The following is a 7770-nucleotide window of genomic DNA, read 5'->3' as shown; positions in this document are numbered from 1 at the left end:
GGTTACCAGATATATGGCTAATCCTAGTAAAGAATATTGGCAAGGTATGAAATGGATTCTTTAAAGAGTATTGCAGATTTTGACTTTGTATATGACATGGCTTCTGTTGATAATAGTAGGGTTGTTGGACTTTTAGATTCCAATTATGTCGGTGATTTAGATAAATGGAGATCTTTGACAGGTTATGTCTCCACATTATGTAATTGTATCATCAGTTGGAAGGCGACATTATAGTCCATAGTTGCTTTGTCTACTACTACAAAGACAGAATATTGGCAACAACAAAGGTGGAGATCTTTTTTTTTTTCCTTCTTCTGCCAGCATTCTATCCATGGAGGTGGAACAACAGTGGAGGAGAAAAAGATAGAGAGAGAAACGTAGAGAGAGAGAGTCAAATATAACACTTTTTTTGGGTTTAGAGATAGATATAAAATATAATAAATGAGGGATAATTAATGAAATCCTAATCAGAATATTAGCATTAATGAGGGTATTTTTTTTACCGTTGGATTTACTTAAATCTAATGGTTTAAAAAATGTATAACTCTTTAGAGTTACCCTAAGTGTAACTTGAACCCATTTCTTCTGTTATATATATATAGATGGATTCAAGTTACACATTTTTTACACTGTAGATTTATAGAACGGCTAAAAAAATATCATTAAATACTATTGGTTTTTAGCTCATTCATAATTAATACTAGTATTTTCTTTCTCTCCTTATTTATTGTTTTTCACTTGATTAAAGGGCATACTACCATTTTTAAGGAAAATTCTTAGGTACTTCTGGAGCACGAAGAAATGGTGTTCCCTCCTCTCATATTCATGGTAGACCCCACCATGAATTTAATGAGTGGACCCTACCATGAATGTGAGAGCAGGGAGCACCATTCTCCATATTTTGAGAGTACATAAGAATTACTCAATTTTTAACAACTTGCATTTCTATACTTGAAAATATATATATATATATATATACAAAAAAAAACGGATGTTATCAACTGGACCAAAGTTCATTAGCATTTTTTTTTGTTTTTGTTTTTGTTTTTGTTTTTTGCTTTGGTTACGTTTAGATTTTTCATGGAAATTATATATGCCTTCAGTTATCAAATCTATTATATATATATATATATGGGTTAACTTCAAGTTATACTTTGTGTAACTCTAAGTAATGTTACACCACATAATAACTTGTTATAAAATTCATATTTTGAAAATCGCACTGTTGAATTACATGTTGTATATGTTCTTAACAATCATGCCAATTTTCATGTCAATTGGATGTTATTTATCATTTGATCCATAAACTCATCTTTATGCATTATTATAAATTACAAAAACTTGAATTTAAAAAATTAATTGGTGACATGACTATTAATCTTTGATCATTTTGAAATTTTGCAAGTATGAAGAATATACGAAGATAATATAATCTAACAGTAAATTTGTCATAATTTGTATCCAATTTTAAAAAAATATTGTATGGTGTAACATCTAAGCAATATTACACCACCTAATAACTTGCTATAAAATTCATATTTAAAAAATCTCACAATTGAATTACATATTCTATATGTTCTTAACATTCATACCAATCTTCATGTCAATTGCATTACCAAAAACAAGTTGCAATTGTGAGGGCTAAAGTTCATTAGGATAGTGGGTTTCCATTGCCAAAAGAGTTGTCCACTGCCAAAGAATTGCAATTCTTGGCTTTGTGCTTTTGTTGTCTATATGAAGGGGCCAATGGCTCACTTGTGCAAGTGATATAATTTTTCACTAAAATGTGATGTTGTAGAGAGCAACACAAATAAATCTCTCTCATTTTTCTCATCAATTTCATCAAAGTATTTAAGCTATGGATATTGTGTGTTTTGTTCTTGTAAAAAATACCATTGTTCAAATCTCAATTCGTGAGAGACATTGTTTTTCGAATGTTTTAAATACTTTTTTTTTTTTTACTCTGTTTTGGTTTGTTTATTGGAATGAAATTTTCTAAATATTTCTCATCAATGGAATGAAATATATATATATATATATCACAATTAAAATTTGTTTAAAATATGAAATAAATTGACATAATAAATAATGAGAAGATAGAGGAGGGAAAAACAAAGGTAAGGGTGTATATTTTATTTTGTTCTGACGAGAGAAAAGGGATAGGAGAGAGTGATGTGATATTGAGATGGAAAGAGATTAAAAAAATGGAAATGTTAGAGCATCTCCAGCAGCTTCTCCAAATTTTTGTATTGTTTGGAGAATGAACAGTGACATTTAGCTTTTACCTACCTACTTTTTCAAATACACTTCCAACAGATTCTCTATCTCATTTAAATATTATTTCTTCCTTCTTTTTCTATTCTTTCTTTATTCTTTTTTTAATATTTCTTTATTCTTCCTTTATTCATTCCTAATGGCTATATTTTTCAAATTCCCAATAGCTATATTTTTTAAATTTCATAACATTTTCAAATTTTGCAACAATCATATTTCTCAACTATTTTATTTATCCGATCATATTTTCAAATGATCATAAATTTTCAACAATCATATTTTTCCAATGATCATACATTTTTCAATATAAATAATATTGCAATGATCATATTTTTCGATATATATAATCTTCTAATGCAAAGTTTAAATGACAATAGTATCAAATCTATTGACTACTTGCAATGTAAAAAACAAATGTTCTAATACATCAAATAATAGTAGATAACAACAACTACTATCCTTAGTCAGTGGGATCACATTGCAACAAAAAAAAAAAAAAAAAAATGAGTGACCCTATATATTCTAGTCAGTTTGATCACATTGCAACAAAATAAGTTTAAAGTGCTCTCCTAACTATACAAAACAAGAGCACCCCATGTCAATCTAATTCCTTCGCTTTTCAAGGATTTCCATTTGGCATTGATGAATATATTCTTGTTGCATTGGAGGCAACGCACTTACATCCATCATCATAATCTCTTTTTCCTCCTTCATATTCTCCAATCTCAATTTTTCTATTTCCCTATCCTCTTTCAATTTTTCCATTTCCAATTCCATTTTCATTTGTGCCACTGTAAGTTTTCTATCCTCGAGATGAATTCGTGCCATCTCTTGCTCATGGTTTGCAAGACGTCCTTTTTCAATAGCAGCTATTTTCATTTCATTCATTTTTCTTCTTTCTTCCGTCATGACATTTAATAAGGCTTCCATATTTGAAGATGTACCTTCTTTGCTCTTTTGTTTTTTCAATCTTTCTTTCTCAGCCTTCTTGCCTGGTGGTCTCTCCAATACATTAGGAACATGTGGGATATCTTCATCCTCTAAATCTATTGGCTCTAGAGTAGGAGATGAAGATGTTATCTCAAGTCTCCCTCTTTTTGGTCTATGCTCTTGAATAGTATGCAACCATTTTGGCGAGCGCTTCAAAAGATTCCAACAATGTTCTTATGAAAATATGGAACCTTGGAATGTTTGATACTGTTGTCTTGCCTTATTAAGCTGAAAAATTAACAAATATATTATAATTAATATCTTGAAATAGTTGAAACAAATTATCAAACTAGCACATATATGTTTTGTAAGATGTACCTTGCCTTCCTCGGTCATACCACTTTGATTCATTGAATCAATTTGTGACAAATACCCACAAAACTTATTGGTGCATTGTTGAATTGTTGACCACCGATTCATTAGAGAAGTTTGAGTATGCGTAGACTCAAAGGTCTTCCACTTGTGGTAGAAGTCTGTAATTCTTTTCCAATAAGTTCCTTTTTTTTTTGGTTAGTACTTTGCACTACATCTTGGTTAACATTAAGAAATGCAGACACAAGAAGATTGTCTTCTTGGATGGAGAAGTAGGCACCGCGTTGTGATTTCTTAGCTATGGATTCAACCTCGGGTGGAGACATTTGGCTGAATACTTGAGCTTGTTGAACACTATCTTCACCACTTATATGTGAAGATCCTATCACATATTCATTATTAGGATCTTCTAAAAAATCAGTGAAAGATATAGCTCCTGGAATATGCGGATCCATCCCTAGCAAGAAAATTAATAAAGTATACTATAAGAAACCCCTCAGACAAGTTTCACAACCTGAAAAAAAATAAAACAAACGCACTCAGGCTGATTTCACACCCTGCAGAAACCCCTCAGGTAGATCATATATTGAAACCAATGGTAAATTAGGTCCTGGTATCACTTATCTATTAGCTCAAGTACTTAATTTTGCAGGCCAATATTTGTAACTAAGAAAATATATGTTTATCCCTTTAATGGCTTTTGAGTTTTGATGGTAATTAAATATGTTTGGCAAAACCCCCAACCTTGCAAATTTGTTGGTCATTGAATGAAAACAAACCTATACAATGAACTATTCCCAACTGCAAAATTTTCCACATCATTAATTTATACTATACTTGGCCTGAATTAGAGATTTGGCAAAAGCAGAAGCATCTAGCTACCTGGACAGCTAAGTTGTACATGCAGAAAGTTTGGACTTCAATACTGATATAGGATATATATTGAAGGCATATTTTCCTTTCAACATTCATCAGAATACTCTAGAGTCTAGATTGAATTTTCACAAAAACCTAATTTTTGAACAAGAATAACCAATTGATTTATAATTATTAAAATATTACAGAGCAAAATATATATTTTTTAAAACAATGGATCCATCAAAAATAGGGTTCCTCTGTTTCAGACCAAAGCAGCTTCTAAAATGTCAAGAAAATAATCGGGTTAATTTATAAAATAAATTTAAAAAAATAGTTTTACTTTCCTAATAGACAAGAAAATAGATTCTTTAATTCCTAAAAAATGAATTTTGAATAGACAATTGTATGAAAAACAAACCATTGAAGTCCAAACATGTAAAATCATACTACTTTTCACTTATCTCCAAATTCATAACCTTCATTCATAACAAATTTCCCAATTATCTATTCAAAACCCAGATGAATTCTATAGATTTATCACAAATTTCCCAAACCTTGAAACCCAAAAATCCAAATCAATAGCAAACAGAACACAAATCCATCATATACAGTATCCACCAAGAATCAAAAATAGGGGAACAAACACAAACACAAATCCAAATTACGAAATAAATATCTTAAATAGCTCTTCCAAATCTAACCAATAGTTACAAATGCACCATATACATGACACACAAAACAATTAATCTTAATTTTCTTATTAGCACTGATTTATATCAAAACAGAACCCACTCAGGACTTTCATCAAATAGGTGGTGAGCGTGTTCAATTTCAGTACAAAATATTGGGAACACAAGCATAAAACAAAGAATTAGTTGCCAAGATTATTCATATAATTTCTTCAAATACAAAAATAAAAAGAGGAAACAAACAATCAACCCTATCCCCTTGAAACCCCAAAATCCAAATCAATAGCAAACGGAACACAAACCCATCATATATGGTATCCACCAAGAATCAAAAACAGGGGAACAATAAATTATAGCAAACTAGAAACCCAGAAACCCAAAAATATGATATCCAAAAACAATAAATAGGGGAACATCATATATGATATCCACCCAGAAACCCATTTTTCTAAACTCAAAAAATAGCCAATTAGAAATATGATTTCAAATGATTGAAGTTGGCATACCAGTTTGATTTCAGCTTTTGTGAGAGAAATCCAGGATTGTTTCAGCATAGAATAAAGGGGGCGGCCCCAATGTTGTAGGGCGGAGAAGAGCGGACATGGGGACTCGGAGAGAAAAAAAGAAGCAACAGCTTGAGTTGTGGGCGTTGCTTCTTGGGTTGTGGGCAGAGAAGAGCGGAGAAGAACGGAGAGAAAAAAAGAAGTAACAGCAACAAAGTGAATAAGAGAATGAGAGAGAAAAAAAAAAAAAGCAACGGAGAGAATGAGAAAGAAAAAGAAATCTAGAGGAGAGAGAAAGAACTAATATAAAAAGGAGTGGATATAATATTTTATTCAAGAAATTCAATAGCTAATGAACAGTAACCCATCAAACTTGGTGGGCTACTATTCATAAGCCAAAAAAAAAAAAAAATTGGGTATGCCTAATCCGCTGGAGTTGGTTTTTTTGCTCACATTCTCTATTATAACTAAGATTTGGGGGATGCATTAACCGCTGGAGATGCTCTTAATAGATGCTCTAAGGTTTAGGAACTATTTTAAAAAATAGTTTTATGGAAAAATGAAAAACAATTTTTTATTTTTATTTTTATAGCTATTAATATTTAAAATTTTGCCAATATTATTAAAAATTGTTCTAAAGGCACCCGAATGATTAGAGAGGGAAAGTGAGAGAAGAAAGAGTAAAGGAAAATATTAAAGAGTGAGAAATTAATGAGTTATTAGATGACAGGTGTTCCAAAGAGAGAGAGAGAGAGAGAAATAATTGAGAGATGACAAGTAGAGAAATTGGGGGAAAATAAAATATACAATCGAGGGAAAAGGAAAAATACAAACAAAAGGTAATAGATCTCAATATCGTTCGGTATTAGCTAAAATGCCCAAAGATGGTCGAAAATCGAAATGACCCAAAACGATTCAATTTTTTTCCCACGGTGGTAGAGGGGGATTCTTGTTCCGAATTTCTTACCAAAATGGTATTTTTGGCTGTTCTGGCTAGAATGAAACGCAATCCATAACTATGGTTTTTTCAACACATTAATGCAATCCCTTCCCATTTAAAATTTTCATTTAAAAAGAATAATAATGAGTTACTAGAAGAAATTTCTAAAGATTAGAAAAATTATTTATTAATACTATTGGATTTTCTTCAGAGAATTCTAAGAACATTCAGACATCAAACAGGGCAGAAGAATCAGATATAGATTTAGAAACGAATTATAGCCAATACATTAGTGAATTAGAAGCAGAATTGCCCAATATGGAATTTAATAAAATTACAAAGAGGAAGTAAGAATGACAAAGGTGGAAGATATGTTAAAAATAATAGAAGTGGGAGGTATGTTCCTCCTTGTTTTAGGATAAAAACCGATTTTTTTTTTCTATTTTAGCTAATTACTTTTCATTTTCACCTACATTATATTTTCTATTTTAAATCTTATTTCATTCAAATATTATTTCTTCATTTTATTTAATTTCTCACTTTTTAACATCGTTACTTTTCTTTATTATAGATACCAAGACACAAAAGGCAATAAACAAATAAAATAGGTATTAAAAAACACCCTAAAGATAGGGAGTAACTATAGCAAGTCCCAAATTAGGGAAGATATAAGTAAGCTAACGTGAGGTGTTTTCCTAGTGCCTTTAGGGTTTCCATCCCTATTTTGTTCCTTTACTCTATTTTAGAGAGACTGTTGCCAATGCTCTTATTTAAAGGAACTAAGGAAGAAAATAAAGAGATAAAACAACTTTTCAATTTTATGGCACAAATTTCTATACATGAAGCATGTTATATGAATGATTAATGACTCGGATACACCCAACTACACACCCTAATCCAAAACATGTTTAAGACTTTGTTTGTTTTGGTGGGTAGAGAAGTGAGGGGATAAAAAATGGGGAGGGGATTGAAAAGTAGGGGAATAGAAGAGATTTTTGTTTTTCCTCATGGTGTTTGGTTGGTGGGTGAAAAGTGAAGGTATAGAAATTTTTTGTATTTGGTTGAGAAGAAAAATGAGACGATAGAAATGTAAATCGTATAAATTTACTCCTATGCTCCAAGTACTAAAAAAAAAATTGATATTATATAAGGGAAACAAAACTAAAGTTTAGAGAAAAAAAAATGTAATACTGTTTCAAAATTA

At 30.8% G+C, this 7770-nt stretch overlaps 1 long non-coding RNA gene across 2 annotated transcripts; it reads right to left on the bottom strand.

Annotated features, from left to right (window-relative positions):
- Positions 1 to 2665: 2665 nt before the first annotated feature.
- Positions 2666 to 5705, bottom strand: LOC136069609 (uncharacterized). 2 transcript variants are annotated; one of them, XR_010630841.1, is made up of 3 exons: positions 5630 to 5705; positions 3583 to 4090; positions 2666 to 3492 (listed from the first exon to the last, which is right to left on the bottom strand). It is a non-coding gene; the product is annotated as an uncharacterized LOC136069609 (long non-coding RNA). The 2 variants fall into 2 exon arrangements; XR_010630842.1 differs by having other exon boundaries at positions 3583 to 4033.
- Positions 5706 to 7770: the final 2065 nt, after the last annotated feature.

Source organism: Quercus suber, unplaced genomic scaffold, assembly GCF_002906115.3.
Source record: "Quercus suber isolate HL8 unplaced genomic scaffold, Cork oak 2.0 scaffold_179, whole genome shotgun sequence".
Classification (NCBI taxonomy): domain Eukaryota; kingdom Viridiplantae; phylum Streptophyta; class Magnoliopsida; order Fagales; family Fagaceae; genus Quercus; species Quercus suber.
This window is presented reverse-complemented; position numbering and strand designations above follow the sequence as displayed.